The sequence below is a fragment of the Pezoporus occidentalis genome, unplaced genomic scaffold (genome assembly GCF_034315485.1).
Source record: "Pezoporus occidentalis ecotype Australia unplaced genomic scaffold, CSIRO_AGI_Poc_V1 ctg80, whole genome shotgun sequence".
Lineage (NCBI taxonomy): Eukaryota > Metazoa > Chordata > Aves > Psittaciformes > Psittacidae > Pezoporus > Pezoporus occidentalis.
The window spans coordinates 886,981-905,488 of NW_026916159.1; the positions used below are offsets into that span (position 1 = coordinate 886,981).

At 41.3% G+C, this 18,508-nt stretch overlaps 1 protein-coding gene and 1 pseudogene across 5 annotated transcripts in view; both read left to right on the forward strand.

The window, feature by feature from the left end:
* The window catches only part of RBMS3 (RNA binding motif single stranded interacting protein 3), a 729,877-nt gene that overhangs the window by 18,494 nt on the left and 692,875 nt on the right, over positions 1 to 18,508 (forward strand). The gene's annotated exons all lie outside the window — the stretch shown is intronic.
* Positions 6,703 to 6,935, forward strand: LOC134155936 (U2 spliceosomal RNA; annotated as a pseudogene).

Genomic DNA, 18,508 nt, shown 5'->3' on the forward strand with positions numbered 1-18,508 from the left:
GTTAATGACATCAAAAGGACTCTTCTCCCATGTCTTTCCTATACGCAGATGGTTATGAAGTCTTTTGGTTGCAGGATTCTGGCTGGGTAGATCTCCAGTAGCAATTTCCTGTTCCTGTACAGATTACCACAGTTCTTGTTTCCTTCCAAAAGCTCATAATGTGTTGTTATGCTTTAAAAGGTATAGCAAGCTCTGCTGCAGTCTCATTAGAAGTTTGAATCACTTATTTTCAGTGTTTCTAAGGTGCAAATGCCACAAATTTGTCTGTAAAGGTGACTGTCTCTCCCACACACTTGGATGATAGAAAGTGCCTTTGTCTGGTTACCGGAATATGAAATAGGACAGGCTTGGAAAACTTTCAGTGTTGCTTAATGCTTGGTCTTGGGGAAAGGAAGTACATCATAGGACAAGGTGGTTTGTTAATGTCTGCAGCTGCTAATCAAGTGAACTGTCCGTTTCCCTTTGTAAATAGCCATAGAGAAGCAATGCAGACATAGCAGGAAAATGAAGATGACCTGTTCTCATCCTGCTGTCTCACCCTGGTGATTCTAGTATCTTAGTCATACAAAGACACCACTTGGACAGAGTTTTGAGAGTTTAAATGGCGCTATATTTTGATGATCAAGGCAGGAGAGCCTGGAATCAGGCTCCCGAGTTGGATTTGTAGAGTCAATGGGAAAGATTGCAGCATGGAGTTAACTATGACACTGAGGGTGTCTGTGCTGTCTCTTGGCTCTCCTTAGTCAAGGAGACTAAGATAACAAGATAACACAGATAACAAAGCTGCTGCTTTGTTGTCTGTGGGAGAAGCCTAATAATCTCCCCAGATAGGCAGTTAGGTTGTTCTGGGACCCAGCTGCTACCTGGATCTTCAGTGTAGCTGCTGCAGACTGCACATTGTGGCAGCCCAGGATAGCCACTTTGCTATTTCTTTTGTCTCACGTGCTCGGCTAAACCCAGCAAGTTGTTTGATCCACGCACAAGTTCTCACAGTTTGCTGCTTATGATGGAATGAGGTTATAAGTTGTCTCAGTCCCTATCTACCCTCACATCCCACTGTCCTTAGTCATGCCTATAGTATCAGTAGCCTAGTTGTGCTGTATTGCAAAGACCCAACATGCAAATCTGCCATTGCTCATTATTGTGATCTGGTTTGTGCACCAGGTGTGCAAGCTGCCTCTCATGAACTATGTACTCTAAGGGTTAGAGGCTGTTGACAATGACCCAGTCACATTCAAAGGCTGAGAAGTACCCTCAATGTACAAAGGATATGTTTTTCTTTTTTCCCCAGTTTTGTTATTATTCCATTGCTCTTCATTAATGTAAATGAGAGTCAGGCATTGGACAAGAGAGAGTCAAAGTCTGCGTTTTCCCTACTACTTTCTTCTCCTCCCCTTCATTTCTTCTAGTCCTTTGTGGATCTCTGAGGACAGAGCTTCATCAGACCTGGCAAAGTGGAGATAGGGTTGAGGGGTTGATGGGAAAGGAGAGCTGGTCAAAAGATTTGTTAAAAATATTTCATTGGAAACACTTCAGGTTTGATCTCATTTCAGGAAATCAAAGACAGTTTCTCACATTCACAGCTGGACTCATGGCAGTCTGAAGGGGAGCCTGTTACTTGAAGATATTCTTTGCAGAAAAGCCTTGCACTTCCACACTTGGGGGTGCGGAGCCAAGACTTTGAAAAGTGTAGAAGTCCCAGCACTAAATGGTGCTCACCTCTTAGGTCCTCACAGCCTAGATACTTCAAAAAGTCAGCTAGCTCTGGACTAAAGGGCTGGAAGTTCTGGTTTCCCAGCCCACAGCAGTATGGGTGCTGGGAAGGTGCATGGATCTTCTCCAGCAGCTGCTTGGAGGAAATGAGATTCCTCAGGCTCATGGCTACTGCTAGCACAAGTGCGAGGTTCCCTCAGCCTCAGAGGAGCAGCCTGCAGAGTGTCCCAGCTATATGGTGATGGCAGCTTTAAAAAGTTGATTCTATTTGTTAAAATATTGCTTCAGTCTAAAGGAAAATGAAAGTAATTCCTAGTGAACATGAACTGCTTTCTGGTGGCTGCCTTCAGGGGGGAGTCTGAGAGCAGCTTACCAGCTGCACTGGGGAGCTACTTCTTTCATTAAAGAGATTCGCCAATGCAATTCTCTTACATGCTGGCATCCACTGCGGCTCGTGTTTATGGCTTTTCCCGCTGGAAGCAGAGCTCTCCAGAGGACTCCTGGCTAATAGCGCAGTCTAATGGAAGAGCTCCTGTGCTGGGTGATTCTGAGAATGGAAGCATGAGCCTTACAGCTTGCATTAAAAAAGTCAGGCCCTGTAACTAAAAGCTGTAATGATTCATTTCTTTCATGGACGGACTGTAGACAGGTCTAAGTAACAAACAGCGATGAGTGCTAGGATGCTAGTAAAACCAATATAAAACAAAACTATGCCAGTAAAAGGAACACTAAAAAAATGTCAGCGAACAGATACAACAAATTTAATACATGGCTCATTCTGCAGCCAGGAAGTTTCTGTCAGTCTTTCTTATGGGAATATCAATCCTAATTCTGGGATAAGTGGCATTAATACTGAAATAAGGCTTTTGTGCATGTATTACAGGTTTCAGAGGTGGTAGTTTTAGAAACCCTTTTCTGATGCATACATGTTGCGGCTTTTGACATATTGTTTGTGTGCTAAAATATACTGCGAATATGAGTGTATGTCTGGTGTTTAGATCTAATGTTATGATGGCTGTAAAATTACCCATTTAGAATAATACGCAATTGGACTCCATTAATTTTATGTGTTAGCCTAAAATTTCTGCTCTAACAAGGTTATTTTTATGTAAATAGAGAAGTTTGGATTGTAAAGTAAGTAATTTCCATTCCTTGTTCAGCGACTGAACTGTATTTCTTTTTGACACTTGCAATCCTTACACAGGATTAGTAAAAAAAAATCACTCCCTACCCCTCTTATATATTCAATTTCATAGGGCTGTGCTAACTTAAGGAGGCAATACTATGTTAGGAGGCAATACTATGTTAGAAATACTACATTTTCTTTGTTTGGAGAGGAGGATGTTACCTATGATTTGCTTACTCATGGTTATTGGTTGTTATTGGGAATGCTAACATTTTGGAGCTGAAATTAATAAAGTTGACAGCCATTAAGCAGAAAAAAAATACAAAAGAGGAAAATATGTGTTCCTGTGAAAAATCCCCTTGTAGGTAGCAGTATAGATCTGTGTAAAGTAGGTAATTGGAAAATGCCCACATTTCCCAACTCCTTAGGATACTAACAAGCATACTTCTGATACAAACACTGCAAGTAATGGTTTTACCAACTCAGTCTGCTGATGATGTGATACCAATACCATCAAATCGCAGGCCATACCAAGTGTAGTTAGGTGCTGTCACAGTAAATTTAACCCTCATCTGTTAGGGAAAAAGTCTAGTTGAAAGGTCATTTCTAGCTTCAAAGTAGGCATTTAGTGCTTTTATTTCCTCTAATTGGAAATGATAATCAATGCGAATCATTTATAAAACTTGTCTCCAGAGCAGTGATTCTCTACTTAAAATGACATCTTCTGCCTAAGGCACTGTAATTGGAATCAGGTTTATCCATATGATCATAATCGGATTCAGAACTTAATGATGTATATGGTTAACTTGTTTGCAGTACGTGGCAAATAGACCTGAGTAGGTTATTTCTCCAATAGGAACTTCGTTGTGTTTGACCTTTTGTTATCCAAGGATTTGAGTAAAGCCTTACCTTTTCTGGAATTAGGTGCTTGAGTAAAACACTGCATGGGCCTGCTTAACAGTTCTATGCTATGATAGCAATTAACTTTTGTATAAGTAAACTTTCCATTTTAAAGGTCATTAATTTTCTTTACATGATACAACTTGGAGAGCCTGCTACTAAAATAATTGGGAGCTACAGTTACTGATTTATGAGGGAGGAGTAAAAAAGACCAAAATGCTAAAGATTAGCTAAAGTGATGACTAAGAGAGGATGTGATATAAGACTTCCTCTTGGTGTTTTTGTTACTATTGTGTATCTGTGTGAAGTACTTTGCCTTTTGTTTCAATAGAGTCAAACTACATGTTCTAGTCAACTTTCTTGCTCTCAGAGCTGTACACCCTACTTAACCAGTTCTTTAAAACTTCAGAAGGGACATGGTTCTTTACATGGAGAAATATTTTACCCTACAGATAAGCCAACAAGGTCAGTTCTGCTGTAAGACTTGGGGCCATAAAGGATTTTTGGGTGGTGATGCAGCTCCTGTAACACAGTTGTGCCCCTACATTGTTTTCCTAGGTCAGGGTGGAGTCTGTGTCGCGCAGTTCTTGTTCTGTGCAGAGGCTGCTTTGCAGTGGTGTCACACCACTGTGTTAGGACATTGCTTTTTGCTCTGATGGAAAATATTCTTAATCCTGGCTCTCATTTACATCAGTTCTGACTCAGATTGATTTGGGTCTCCTACGTGGGAGTTACTTTGATTTTACAGCTGTATTAGGGCAGACTACATTTCATTAATTTTATGAAGATTATGCTAATGTGAAGGCTATGCCATGTTTGTAGGACTGAAACATTTCTCACTGGTGAGTTTGATTCAAAAGTAATTCCTCTTATGAATCTGTTTTGGATTTGGCTCCTTCAGTTGGCAGCACAATTAGTTCTGTAGCATCTGGAAAATGGTTGTGCATCATACATTACCATCATAAGAATCCTTATTATAGTATATTATTTATCTGTAGCAGTGCCCACTATTTACTGGGGCTTTCCAAAGCATAAGAAGATCTTTACTCTGAGGTAATCACAAACTAAATAATGAGAAGCTTACCAAAATTTAGCAACTACACCGTTGTTGCCAACTAGATCCGTAGAGAATATCTGATGGCATAGCTCATCGTACATCAATTTAGAATTGCTGATGAGAATCCAACACAGTAAGTAACAAAATTAATGGAAGGGCAAGCAGTGGAGCTTCTTGCAGTATTGCAGTGTTATAAAGCTCCATTTCTAAATTGAGAAAGTGCTCCTTACCAGACTTTCAGTTTGTTACTGATCCAAAACTGAATGTTGCCCATTAAACACTATGGGACAGTGTCATCTTTGTGAGGAAACCACGTGATGAACTGTGCAGGAGAAACCAACGTTTTCTTTGGCAATTAAAAAATAGGTATCTGTTTGAATCTGTGCAGAAGCTGAAGTGTGAGAAAGGCAGAGGGAAACTGGTGAAAAGTAAAGGAGAATAAATGGAGCTGAGCCTCCGTGAAAATGGGGTGAGGACTCTAATGCCTGCATTTACCTTTGGTAGGCTTGTGGGGCTGAAGCTACTTGTGTGTGTAGACCTACTCTGTGCAGTGATTGTGACCCTTAATCTGGCATTCTCAAGCAGCAACAATACCTAATAACTTTGCATCATATTTTTGTAGAAGCTGATTAGTACCCTGAATTGTAAGAAAGAAATTCACAAAGGAAAAGGAGCTTCAGAATTCTATTGCTTAACCAATATTTTGCAGTATACAGGTTTTCTTTTCACTTTTCAGGCAAAGAAGGGTTTAAAGCGTCATGTGAGGTACATCTTCTCTTGAATTTGAGTTTTGCATAAGATATTTCTGTGAATGAATGTGAATTCTCTTCCCCTTAAGACTTCTGTTGACTGGCAGAAACCATCTGTTTTGGTGGTTTTATGCCTGTTTAATTGATAATCAAGACTGAATCCTGTTGTTTAGCAAATCTGACTTGCCTTTTAGTAAACTCTGTGCCCACATTAAACTCTGAAGTATAGAGCACACAGAGAAACACATTCCTGACCTGTAGTAAAAGTGACAATCTGTACCTTCTGCTAGTAGTAGTAAGTAGTAGTAAGTACAGCTCTTTAATCATGGTCTAATTGAGGCTTTGGTATTAGAAGGGAAGAGGAAACTGTTAAGAGCCTGAAGGGACGGTTTATCTTAAAATGCCAAGAAAACTTCCACGGCTCCATAGCACTCAGAGTAAAGTGAGTTATGTTCACCTGTCAGGGAGGGAAATTCAGCACTTCTGCTAGACTTACCAGTTCAAATCATGAATCGGGATCCAAATAATGAGTATGGCTTAGGACTGATGAATGATTTATGAATGGCTTCTTTTTAGCTTCTGGAGGAATCTTTTTTTCAAGCTTTTTCTTATTCTCTGCCCATCACCTTTCTTTAAGGGAAATTTGCAAGTGTAACAGAATACCTTCATTATTAGAACTGAAGGATTAGGGGGTAAAAACTAAATACTCTAAAAGGAGGAATTTGATCATGAGAGTTAGCAGGAATGTGCCTCAGGCTTTTTTTTCCCTAAGTCAGTGTGTCTCTAAAGGGTGTGTATAGTGGAAAACTTGCTGTGCTCTCACATATACCCTCTGTTCTTGTCATGTTCTCAGCCTGCTCCAGGTCTAACTGCTTATACTGCTAACTGCATAACTGATGATAACTGCAGTACTGCTTTCTACTGGAAGAAACTGCCAGTCTCCAAATCTTGTGCTTAGTATGCTGGACAGTAATCAAGTTCAGAATCGAAAACAGGGGAAACTCACGTTTTCTTTCTGCAATGGACATGCCCCAGGAGTTGTAGATTGTGATGCTTCAGGAATTTGAACACATCAGTGACTCCAGTTTTCTCAGCCTGTCTTTGTATGGGAGGTTCTTCAGCCCCTTTTTCACCCTCATGGCTCTCCTCTGGACTTGCTTGCTTCTCAGCCTTTTGGCTAAGATCAAGTGTAGTATCTGTTCTTATCAGTTTAAAGTGATTAGAAAAAGGGATCTATGATCTACTCCACAGTCAGAGCAGTTGTCCTGGAAATGCATCTGTAGATAGAACTATGTATGAGAAAATCCTTGCAACTGTAAGCAAAGCTCAAATGATTCCTTGAATTATGTGTTTGAGGTAAGTGGTTCCTTGTACTTGCATGCCAGTTTATGTGGCAGGTTTCACTCTCTCAGGGTAGGAGCTGTGATAAGTAATCACACAGCTTCTTCTAGTTGTTCTGTTGCAATCACCAAGGTTTAGATTGCAGCTAAATATTATTCTTTCATGGCTTCATCTTGAAAGACAGGTATTTCCAACCACTCAGCTTAAGTACCAACATTCCTGTTTGGAATGGATTATGTTTGTGCATGTAAGGATTTTAGTTATAGCTGTTGTCTGAAGTGTTGCATCTTATGCTCTGTCTTCACAAACCTGGTGCATGTGCTCTGGGGCTGAAGCGTATATTTGCAAGGGTGAGAATGGTTTTAGTTGCCCATGAGCACGCTGTGTGTGCCTTGGTTATATGGAAGGAGTTTCTGTAAAACAGAGCTAGGATTTGAATTTAGAGGATAGGAACACTGTGCCAAATGGGTGATTCTATCCCTAGAGTGCCTCTGTAGTTCAGAAAAAGGGGGCTTTAGTGCAGTGGAAGGGGGCCCAGGTGAGAGTTAATACAGAATAGCTGTAACTTGTTCCTTTCCCAAGCAGACAAACCCTAGCAAAATTTACTGTGTAGCCATCAGGCCAACAGCAGCTCTCTTGCCTTGGATTCCTCCTTATATTACAAACCCTTTGTAAATATTTCCTTTGGCTTTAAACACAACATTTTGTAGCATTAGATTTATTTTTATTTTCTACCCATAATGTAAATGGATGTTTTCTTGTAGCTTAAATGGACCAGTCATGATGATGCTGGCTTGTTTGCTTGCTCTGTGTAGGTAATTTGGTTTGAGACCTTTTCTTCATTGTGGTGTGTCACTTTTCTAGTATCATTCTGGTTTTTAAAGTCGAGCATGAAACCCTGGTAGATCTGATGTGCATTTTTAATACTTAACCCTCAAAGCTCTAGTGCCACTTTTCCCCTGCCTTCATGATTTCAGTCCCAGTTTGGCCCACTGCATAACAAAAAGAAGCTCAAAGGATGGCCTAAGTTATATTGGCATGTGTGCTTCCTTGGGAGATAATGTGCTGCTTCATCGAAGTTGCAGGGTACCCTGACACTCATCTGCCAGGGAACTCCTCATCTGCCTAATGTGGGATTAGATGCTGTATGAAGCACTTGCTTTTTCTTCCTTTTTAATACATTTTCTGAATACTAAATATCCCTTTCTACACCCACATAGCTTACCACTTTCATGTTGTTTTATAATAAGTATCCGTTATTAGCATAATAACTGCTCAAAGTGACATCTTACATTGTACTGTCAAAGATCCATGTATTAATATTTCCACAGTTCTGATGCTATGATACGCTATAGTACTGTAATTTTACCAGAGATTATTATTTTTATGTCAAAGATCTGCCTATTCCATTTACATACCATACAGTGACACCAAAGCTACTGATAGCAGGCTGTTATGAAGCTTCTGTAAAGGAATGTGTCAAAAAAGCATACCAAACCTTGGAGTGCTTTGATTGCATCTTGAACTGCTTGAAAAAGGAGAATGAGGAAATTCATTCATGCAACATTTCTGTCTTGCGTATATATTTGTTTATCTTAAAATTGTTCAGGCCTGTCTTATATCCTGTCTTCTAAGCAACACGAGTTGGCAAAGGCCAGCATGCCAGTCAGCATTCTATTTTATTATTTATCAAGAAGCCTTTGTATGAAGATTAACTGTGTTTGCTCTCTATTTCCTATTATTTCCCCCCACTGTTCACTAAGTACTCCAAGCAGTTTGATAAGATGAGGGAAAGGTTGTCTGGTTTCATTGTTGCTCCTCTCAGAATCTGTTGTATCCTCCAGCGAAATGTTATCTCGTACTTTGTTACAGTAATAGTCGTCAGTGATTCAAAACAGGTATTCTTTTGTCTCCAACCTTAACAATGCGCATAGGGGAGACTGCTCTTCTTCTCCAGCGCTGCTGCTGTTAAAAGCAACACTGGATCAGAAGAAAGCTGCCTTTACACTCAGTATCAATAGCTCACCCTCCTCCTGCATAATGATAAGCAGAGGGAGGGCTGTGAATGAGTGAAATCATTTTGACTCTTTTCTTGCTCTGTAGGTATAGACTTCCTTTTCCCTCTCTGCTACAAGGCATGTTTCAGTGCATGGTTAGAGAAGATAACAGCGGTACTCGCACATACACATGTGGTTATGAGGTCTCCTTCTGGAGGTGCCCCAGCTCTAACCACGGTCTGTAAAATCATGTTAAAAATACTTACTTCAGGTCATCATTTCCTCTGACAATAGCATACTTACAAGGTTTGCTTGGGTAGAGCTGCCAAATCCATACTCTCTGTTTACACGTAACATTTCGAGTCTAGGAAAATATTTCATCAAGTTTTTTCACCATTCTTTGCTTCTTGCAAGTGGTCAGACTGCCATCATGTTTTTCAATGTATAATGAATGCTGAATCAGTGGATAATCCTGGCTTATTCCTCTGATTCTTTTTGGGTGGTGGGGAGGAGGGGTTTGGGAGAAGAGTTTGTTCTGGTTTTGTCTGGGAAACTTGGAAGAAAACCTTTGAGAAATCACTTGTGTGTAACAAATAGTCTCAGCCCTAAGGTAACGCACTTCATCTTGAGTGTTTCTAAGGAAAACCAAAGGATTGGAGTCACAGATGAGAAGGGGATTGAAGAAAGAAGTTAGCAGTTCTTGTTGCAAGCCACCAGTGGAGATCCAGGAGACCTGATCTGGATTGTGCTTGGCCTTGGCTTAAATCTTCATGTTGTGCAAAACTATCTCTCACCCCGTTTTGGGAATGCTCTCACTACAGAGCTATAGGTTCTCCTGGGATGCTTTTCCATTATGAGAACAATCATGCTAATGGTCACAGAGCCAGAAAGAGAGTGGGAGTGATGTAGAAGTTTCCTGATTTTGTCTTCCATGATTGTTTCTATGTAGAGTGATAGAAGCCCAGGTAGACATAGTGAAGAAAATCTACTCCAGCATCACTCCAGTGATTAGGCCTGTCTCCTCAGAAATGAAAGCCCTGGGTTAATGTTCCTTCCCTACCTAAAAGCAGCCAACTTAAAATCAGCACGCTGTCTTTCAGTTTCTCGTAAACACTACCACCCCATAAGCATGTGATTGTTGCTGTAGAAATCATCACTTATAAGGACTGTATTCCAAGGTCTGTCAGTGTTGAGGGGTTTGAGTTGTTTTACTGAGCTGTGGTTGTTTGCCAAATGTTAACCTTTCTCATGAGCAGTATTAAGATCGCAGTGAATCTAAAAGGCATGGAGTAAAACCAATGTCCTCATCTTCTAAGCAGACTTTGACCTGGTGCTGATTGCAGTCTTGTGAAGAGAGAAAGAAAAAGCATTGAAATGGTATTTTGGTGCACTGCAGCACCTGCACAGTTGAGTTTGCCTTTCCATCCTCTGTTCTAGTCAGGGATGGCAGGTTCTTAGTTTAAGGACTACACAATTCATAGAAAAGAATCCCTAAACCATAGAGAGGAGAACCAGTGCATTCTGTACTTATTGTAGTGGGGCTTTTTCAGCTTGTTCAGTTAAATTATTTATGGCTTTAAACATTTTGGCGTGATTTCCATCTGTATGGTATTAAATCATTTCAAAGGGTCAATGAAAAGTACATTATCTTCTGTACTTAGTTCCATTCTAACTAATGAGATTTCTTGTGGTATTTAGCTATGCAACAACAGTGCAAGATAGGCAGAGACTGTGTTCATGAAGATCTGGAGGGACCTCCCAGACAGGCAGTTTCTCTAATATGCCTATTGGTTCCCTGGTTTCTCTGATGAGATTTTTGTTGTAATGTGCATTTATGATGAAAATTATAACTTCTGTACATCTGCAGTAACTCTAGCAAACTGCCCTGTTGAGAGTGGCTTGTTCCACAGAATTAAAATGTAAATGAGCTCATTTATTTCTAATGGAATAGGTGGTGTACTCTGCAATTCCCGCAGTACCTGACTGAACTCTTTCTTACACAGACACAACTCTTATTGATTTCTGCATAAAGTTTGCTGGAACATCATGGGCTAGGACCATGCATAGAAGTGCTCTTGTACTGACTCACCTGCTGGTGAATACTGACTCACCAATTAACTTCAACAGCAAACAAACAAACACCTTCACATTTTGTTTCTCTGCTCAATAAAAAATTCAAAGGGGTGGGCAGGACCAGTGGCAGGTAGGATAGGATTCTGATACTGACACTGGCTGTATTTACTAAGACTATGTTACTGTGTAATATGGTCAATTTATGCTTTGCTTTTAACGTTCTAAAGCGGTTGGAAACAGTAGGTTACTGTGTTCTGTTGATGTAAATCTGAGTGGCTTTGGGGAAAACTGCTTCCCTCTCCCTCATCTGTGAAGGTAACTGTTTTGTTTATTTGGGATTCTGGACTTGGAATTGATTTTATTTATGTGCTTTAAGTCCTGTGAAGCAGTGACAAGCATGCTGATGTCTCAGTAACTGCAGATCTGATTGTCTGAAGTCGTTACATTATGTGACCTCTCACTCTCCAAATCCTGAATATTGGTATCTGTTCAAAGAAGGTCTCTATGAGCAGCTCCAAAAGGAGTCTAAACTGTCCCCAGATTGAAATTTTGTGAGAATTTGGGAAAGGGGAAGAATATTAGTTCACTTTTTCCCTAAATGTTTATATTTAACATTCTTCATTGTACTAGCTAAAATGAAAAGGACGTTAAAAGGCTCCGTATGCTCTTTCCAGCCAGCATTGGGAAACACTGATTTCACTGTGCTGCTTAAGACTTTAACAGAACAAGCTAAAAAGCCATGGAGATCAGCTTGTCCCAGGTTTACTGAGAAATACAGTTTAATGAGTATTTTTACTTTAAAAATAAATAAGGCTTTTCTCCTTGAGTCACAGACTAATCAAGTGGCATTTCCAATAGTACTGCTTCATTGGGCTTCTGATTAGTAGGAGTGTTAGTTAATGCGAAAGGATACACTGCATCTTCAGATGCTCCACTGCTATGAAGTACAGGAGAAGTACGTCGGTTTTCAGGCAGTGTTAATCACCTATGCTTGAAGGCCATTTGTGCATGGATTAATGCAGTAAGAGCCAGGGTAGAGCTGGATCATGAAAATATTTAGGCCCAAGTATCTATTTATTAATTCATGCTTATATTGACTATCGGGGGACTTGATTACACATACAGGAAGTACCTAAACATGCTGGGGGACCACACTTAGTGTACAGGTGAGAGAGCCTATAAGGAGCAGTAAAAGAGGAATGGAGCCAAGTTTTCTTCCTGAAATTGTTCCTTAGGAAAAGTGAGATGTTGAAAGCCACCGCAAGTGAGTTACTGCGTTTGCCCCCCTCCTGTACCCTCTGGAAGTGTCACAGTTGTCACAATTAGCTCCTGGCTGTCCCTGGGGTGCATCTTTGGAAGGATGCTGTTACAGAGCTTTTTGCAAATGTTTAACACATTGTTTTTTCAATAGCTTGTAAAGCTAATATTTAATATTTTATATAGCTAATATTTAATATTTTATTAAAGCAAATGTTATTTAAAGAAAAAAGTACTATGAAGAGAGTCTATAAAGCCAGATCTTTTCAGCTGTTCTTCCAGAATTTTCTTTATCTTGTTAGCTCCTTACGATTCTTATGCAAAACTTTAGGTACAAATGCCTCATTAAGTTAGCTCACTGCATCTCCCCTTGTAGTTTAGATCTCCTCATAATGATCATGTCTCTTCCCTGCTTTAGTTCGGGCTGAAGGAAGCCCGAGCAGGATGACTATCGGTACTTCTGCATATGTTTGCTCACACCTGAACATGCTCTTTGCTGAGAGGTGTAGGTTAAAAACTGGGAAGGACTGAGCTGAAAAGGGGAAAGCACTGCACTCGCCCTAGAAGTTCTGTGCCCATCTCTGCAAAGCTGTGAGGACTAAAGCCCAGTCCCATTTACTGCTGTTTGCTTTGGAACGTGGCTGTAGTGGCTTTCAGTCTCAGATGCCAGTTTACGGCAGTAGGCAGCTCTTTAGCCATGCACCAAGCTCCTTTTCTTTCTGTCTGCTCCTTACTAGTCAGCACATCTTCCATATGTGCCCCACATCACAGGTGGTTTCAATTTTGCACAATCCTTTTACTTGACCTGCTCTATATTCTGAACCTGCTTCCTCCTCTGGTAAATATTAGTTATATTGAATCTGGAGCAAACCCATTGTCTCAGTGCTGCCTGTATCTCAGGCTGAAATCCTGAGCTTGATGCTTTAAAATGGAGCCTCTAAACCAGCCATCCTAAAGGTAAAGGCAGTGTTCTGGTTTGGGTTTAAGTTTTTTTCATTTTCTTTTTATTTCTCAGTTCCTTGAAGTGTTGGTGATGTTGAGTAATTTGTAGCTGTGTAAAACTGCCTTTACAAGAGGGTAATTTGCTTCAGTAACCTCAGCTGCTGGCCAATAGATGTGAAGGCAGTACTTTTTAAACCCAGTGGAAATCTTTGGAGTGGTTGTGGCAGCCAACAGATACAACCCAAACACAAATTCCTGTAATCTCAACAGACAGCAGCACTGAATCACTTCCAGCAGTCTCTTGCCAGCGTGGCTCTGTGTGTTTCAGAGGCGGGGTATCTGCAATCCCCCCAATCCTCATAGTGCTGGGCACTGCTGAGTAGCCTGGCATCGTGTAAGCCAGGCCCCTGGCCCCTTGATCCTGATGGAGCTGAAGAAGGAGGTGAATCTCGGCTGCTGCTGCTCAGTGCACCCTTAACAGAAAGGGAGAGGAAACAGAGGCCTGAGACTGAAAGAAGTAATCCCACCATCAGGGTCATTAGTGGCAGTTTAGACAAAGGAGCCTGATCTTTGTTGACCTGGACTTTTGTAATGATCTGTGAGAGCAGTGTGAGCCTGTTTCATGCCCATGCTGCCACAAAATAGTGCAGAATAAAAGGCACTGACCAGAAATTCTCTGTGTCCTTCCACTGGCAGCATTTTTCTGTCCATTTTAGAGACATAGGTGACTGCAAAGCAATGGAAAAAAATTGACTTTACCGCACATCATTGTCAATGTCCCCTGCCTCTGCCCAGGTCATAGAAAGGAGGAGATGGAGAAGATTTTAATTTGCTTTGGTTTGGTTTGGTTTGTTTTTTTTCCGTAGAGCCTGAAAGATCAATGTTTTGTACTGTATATATTTAGCCACACTCTTATTAGTTATTTTAAAACCCTTCCTGAGCTGCAGAGTTTTGCATAAGGTCATGAACTATGACAGTGGTCATTGAGTGGAGAACTTGCAGCTACTTTAAATAGTTGCTTTACTGTAGTTTGTTCCTGTTTGAAAACTGAAAATCATGTGTTTCAAGGTGATTTCTGTATGAATTTCTGGCTATCATGACCACAGGTTCAGTTGTTAAGCTAGCGTTCAGTATATTGAAAGCATTCAGTTTGTACCTTCTTAACAAATGTCTTAATTAATATGTATCCAACATTTACATATTCTGTTATTTTGTTATAGGGAGGTGTTGTGAGTTTCAAGGCAACCAGACAATAATAGGAGGATTCATGTGTTTAAGACCTGATGGGGTGGAAGTCTTGGTGGTTTCTGTGTGATGATTTGGTAGTATTGAATAGAATTGTAATGAGATTTTCTCTTTGTGAGTTATATGAACTTTCATTTCAAAGGCGGGAATTGGCAAGTAATAACTTCTGGTCCTGTCTTCAGTGGGCTTTTGCGTGCTGAAGGTATGCCCTTAGATGTTGCTGTGTTTGCGCTGGGGTTGCTGGGCACTTCCGAGAAGTAGGCTACTTTTCCTTCCTTATTTAAAAATAATGGTAGAAAATAAAATGTGTATAATGGCGATTTCAGGAAAAGATGGATTTCAAATATCTTCATTGTGGTTTATATTGCTTAAACCCCAGGAGAGAATTAGCAGTGAGAGGCAGGCAGTACTTGGCTCTCCTTTTGCAAAGGGTCAGGTTGGCTGGCTGAATGCCTCTGCCGTGGCTTTCCAGGGATGCTCCTGGGCATCAGTTTTGTGCTTTGTGGGCATGAGTACCGATCCAAGGAAAACAGTTTGTCCTTGTGGAAGAAAGCATTCTTGAGAGGCTCTTCACTCCATAGGCCTTCATGCTTTTGTTTTGACAGTATCTCTTCTCACACTGTCATGTTCTCAAGTCTTTCTCATCTTCAACACTCATGTAAGCAGTGTGGAACTGAAATAAATGCAGAGGACCAAACTAATCTCGATTTACCAGTCACAGAAACACATCATCTTGCAAGGAAGGTTTGTCTCAGAATGACCTTTTTTTGTTTCCCTGGGTAAAGAAATGCATCTTTCTCCAGCAGGGATACAAAGCTGAGTAAGTCCACACCCCCTTTTGTAAACATACTGTCTGGCAGTGCTGGCTGGGAGCAGGAGAAGGCCCCCGGCATACCATCTCCTATGATCAAGTGTCCTGGATACAGAGAAGCAGGAAGAGGGATTATTTTGCAAAGGTACAAGCTATTCCGACCCTCTTGGGGCTGGGTGACTTCCCACTGCACTTTCCTTGGGGCTGTGGTAAAATGCCATAGTCTAGCCCACATGCTTTTGCTTGGAAATCTGAACCTCCAGGCGTGAATAACTTACTGGAATTAATCTTCAACTGTTGTCATCCAGTATTCAAGTATTAATGTGGGTGATCAGAGCGAGGCAGTGCAACCGTGGTGGTCTTGCAAAATAGCGCATCGCACAAGTGACATTTCCTAACATAGAATCAATGTTTGCTCTTCTGTAAAAGGCATTCTAACATTTTTCTTCAAACTGCCAGGCTAAAAGGCTTGTGCTGGCCCAACCCCTGTGCAACAAACAGCACGTCTGTGTTGAACAGCAAATATCAAAAAGAAGCATCTGAAGGGGGAAGGAGTAGTAATGGAAATGCAAGAAGATCCACTTGGAGGTGATCAGACTTCTGAGATATTACTGGTTTAGCAGGAACTTTCTTTCCCTTTGTCAGCCATGCAACCAGCATAGCACTGGGAAGGAAACAGCACCGGGGTCTGAATGAAGTGATTCTTCCATGAAACAAATGACCTCGTAGTTCTCAGCATGGCAGCTGAGGCCAGGTCATGCTTCTAGGCATGTCAGAATTACTTTGTGCTTTGAGCTGGGAAGTTTTGTACAAGGTCATGAACTATAACAGTGGTCAAGATGTTTTTCAACCCTTTTCCTGAACAGGAAGTGTCACCATGAACCAAACAATCTTGGATCTGTTTTTTTTTGTTCCCATACAGGTGGCTTGCGCTGCAGCACCTTGTGTCTTCTCTTCTGACTTACCACCCAGGTTGCATGGGGACATGAGGCAAATACTTTTCCCTCCTGGGGCTCTGTTTTTCTCATCTGTTATGATGCTTACAGACCTTATTTAGCATATTTTTTAAGTGACTGACAAAAAGTGTCATGCAAGACTTGAAACTGCTGTTTTAAATAAATTCCTGAACGAATCCCAGAACAATTCTGTCTGTGCTCATTCATGGGAAGGAATGCTGTCCTAAATCAACGAGGCTTCTCAGATCAGCTTTTACCTCCATGCTCAAGCAATCATTTTGTATGATATTAGGATTAAAAATCTCTTTGAGGGGAAGGAGGCTTTACTGTTAAATATAGCCATAACTATTTCTCAACCATGTAAAATATCCTTTTTCTCATCTCCTCCACAGTACAAGGACTTTATGCAAGGACAGCATGCACATTTCCCAGCAAGTGAAAAACAACAGAACTTCCTGAGTCTCTCTGAGCTTGCAGGTAGATGAGTACAGGGTGAAGCACCAAAGAGATGGGTCCAGCTGTAGGTAACCAAATCTAATCTCTTCAGATAAGCCTACATGACTGGAGCAGGGGATATAAGAGGCACAAGGGAAGAAGTTGCTCCCTGCCAGCTCACTTTTCACAGAAACAAAAGTAATGATAAAGTGTGAACCGTGTACCATTGTGAGTTTTTGAACGGACTGCAGCTCTTCCTGTTCACCACATCAAGCAGGGCCACTTGCGTTAGTGCAGTAACTGGTGGCCACCAAGCATCTTCCCCACAAGATGGCATGTAGGAGCATCAGACTGCTTTACAATTCATTTCACAGATACTTGACAGAAGTCTCAAGTTTTGGCTCAGCCACACAAAGTCCCCTGATTACAGATTGTCTTCTGATCTGTCTCTGCTTGGACTTTGGTATTTGCTGCCATGTTTGTTTGTTTCCACTGAACCACAGGCCTGTTCTCCTTTCCAGTTATACCTTGGCCAATTGGTACCCCTTCGACATAGTCTCAGCATTTCTTCTGCATCCAAGATCATCAGAGCTGTGACTCTCGCTCACTTTTCCACACTATATTGACTCCTTGCCATGGTTTTCTTTGCCAAATTTCAGTGCCAGACTTGGGCATGATCTCTGTCTTCCTGTTTCTCACATCCTATTTCTCATCCAGTCATTAGGAGCTTAGGGACACATTTCCCCAGCTACGTACTTTGTCCCCCTCTATTACTCCCTGAAGTTTGCAAGCCCAATGCTTTTGTCTTGACTACGATTGGTTCTGAAAACTTTCTCTTTCATGTTCCCTGGACCAAACAGGGGATGTTGGCTGGGAAAAAGCTGGTGAGGGAAGAGGGTGTCCCCACTTTTATTTTAGAGATCTGGATCTGGCAGCATTTAGCACGCTGGGGTTGCACTTCCAAGGAAAGTCCCCCAGGAGCAAACCTGCTAGGCTGGGACCTTTGAGGGAATAGCTGAAATTGCCCAAGCAGATTATTGGGTAAAAAAACCCAAAATTGAATACATCTTTATGTACTGTTTTTGAACCAGAGTGTTTCTTTTCTTTTCTGTTTGAGAACTTACACTTTGTCCACATTCTGGTGGGCTTTTGTTTAGCCACATTCCTGATGCAAAGGGCAAATTTTTGATGTGTCATATTTATTGTCAGACCCAAACTAGGGAGTAAGCGGGGAGCCTTTCTTGCAAAGGAGTGTCCCCCCTCCACACCTTTCCGTGTAACCTCTTTCTGGAAAATGCCTATAATATTATGTCTGGAAACCTTTTCCTCCACCCCAAATCAGGCTGCAGCACATATTCAGTGCATTTCCACCCCAGTTCCTGCTCAAGGGGGTCAAAGTTTTGCAGAGTTATTGGCAACTGAAAATGAAATTTTACGTGGGGAAGTATCAAGTAATCTTGGTAACAAGCAGAGCTGTACCCCATGGTACTTCAAGCTGACACCACCCACCTCCGCCTGCGACTTTTCTTGCTGCTTTATTTAGCTTAGCCTTTCTTACCATTGAGCCAGTTCCTGTTCCCAGCTGAAGTCAGTGACAAACATCATGCTGGCTTTGGGGCTGGAGAGTTCATTGCTTGATGAAATGGGAGCACACTCAAAGGATCACTCAGAGGGTCACAGAGCCCAGCTGGCTGAGGCCACTGCAGGATGCTGTGCTGCTGGAAAATACAGAAGAGAGTTGTGTGTGCTCTTCTGTTTTAACTTCATAAACATCAGTCCTATTTAAACAGTCTGCCTTTTTATTTTATTTTCTTTTTACTTTGAAAAGAAATCTATTGCGGGAGATGTTGTAAGCAGGAAGAGATAAGTTGTTTGATGCCTCAAATGGCACAAAGCTTGGGGTAAT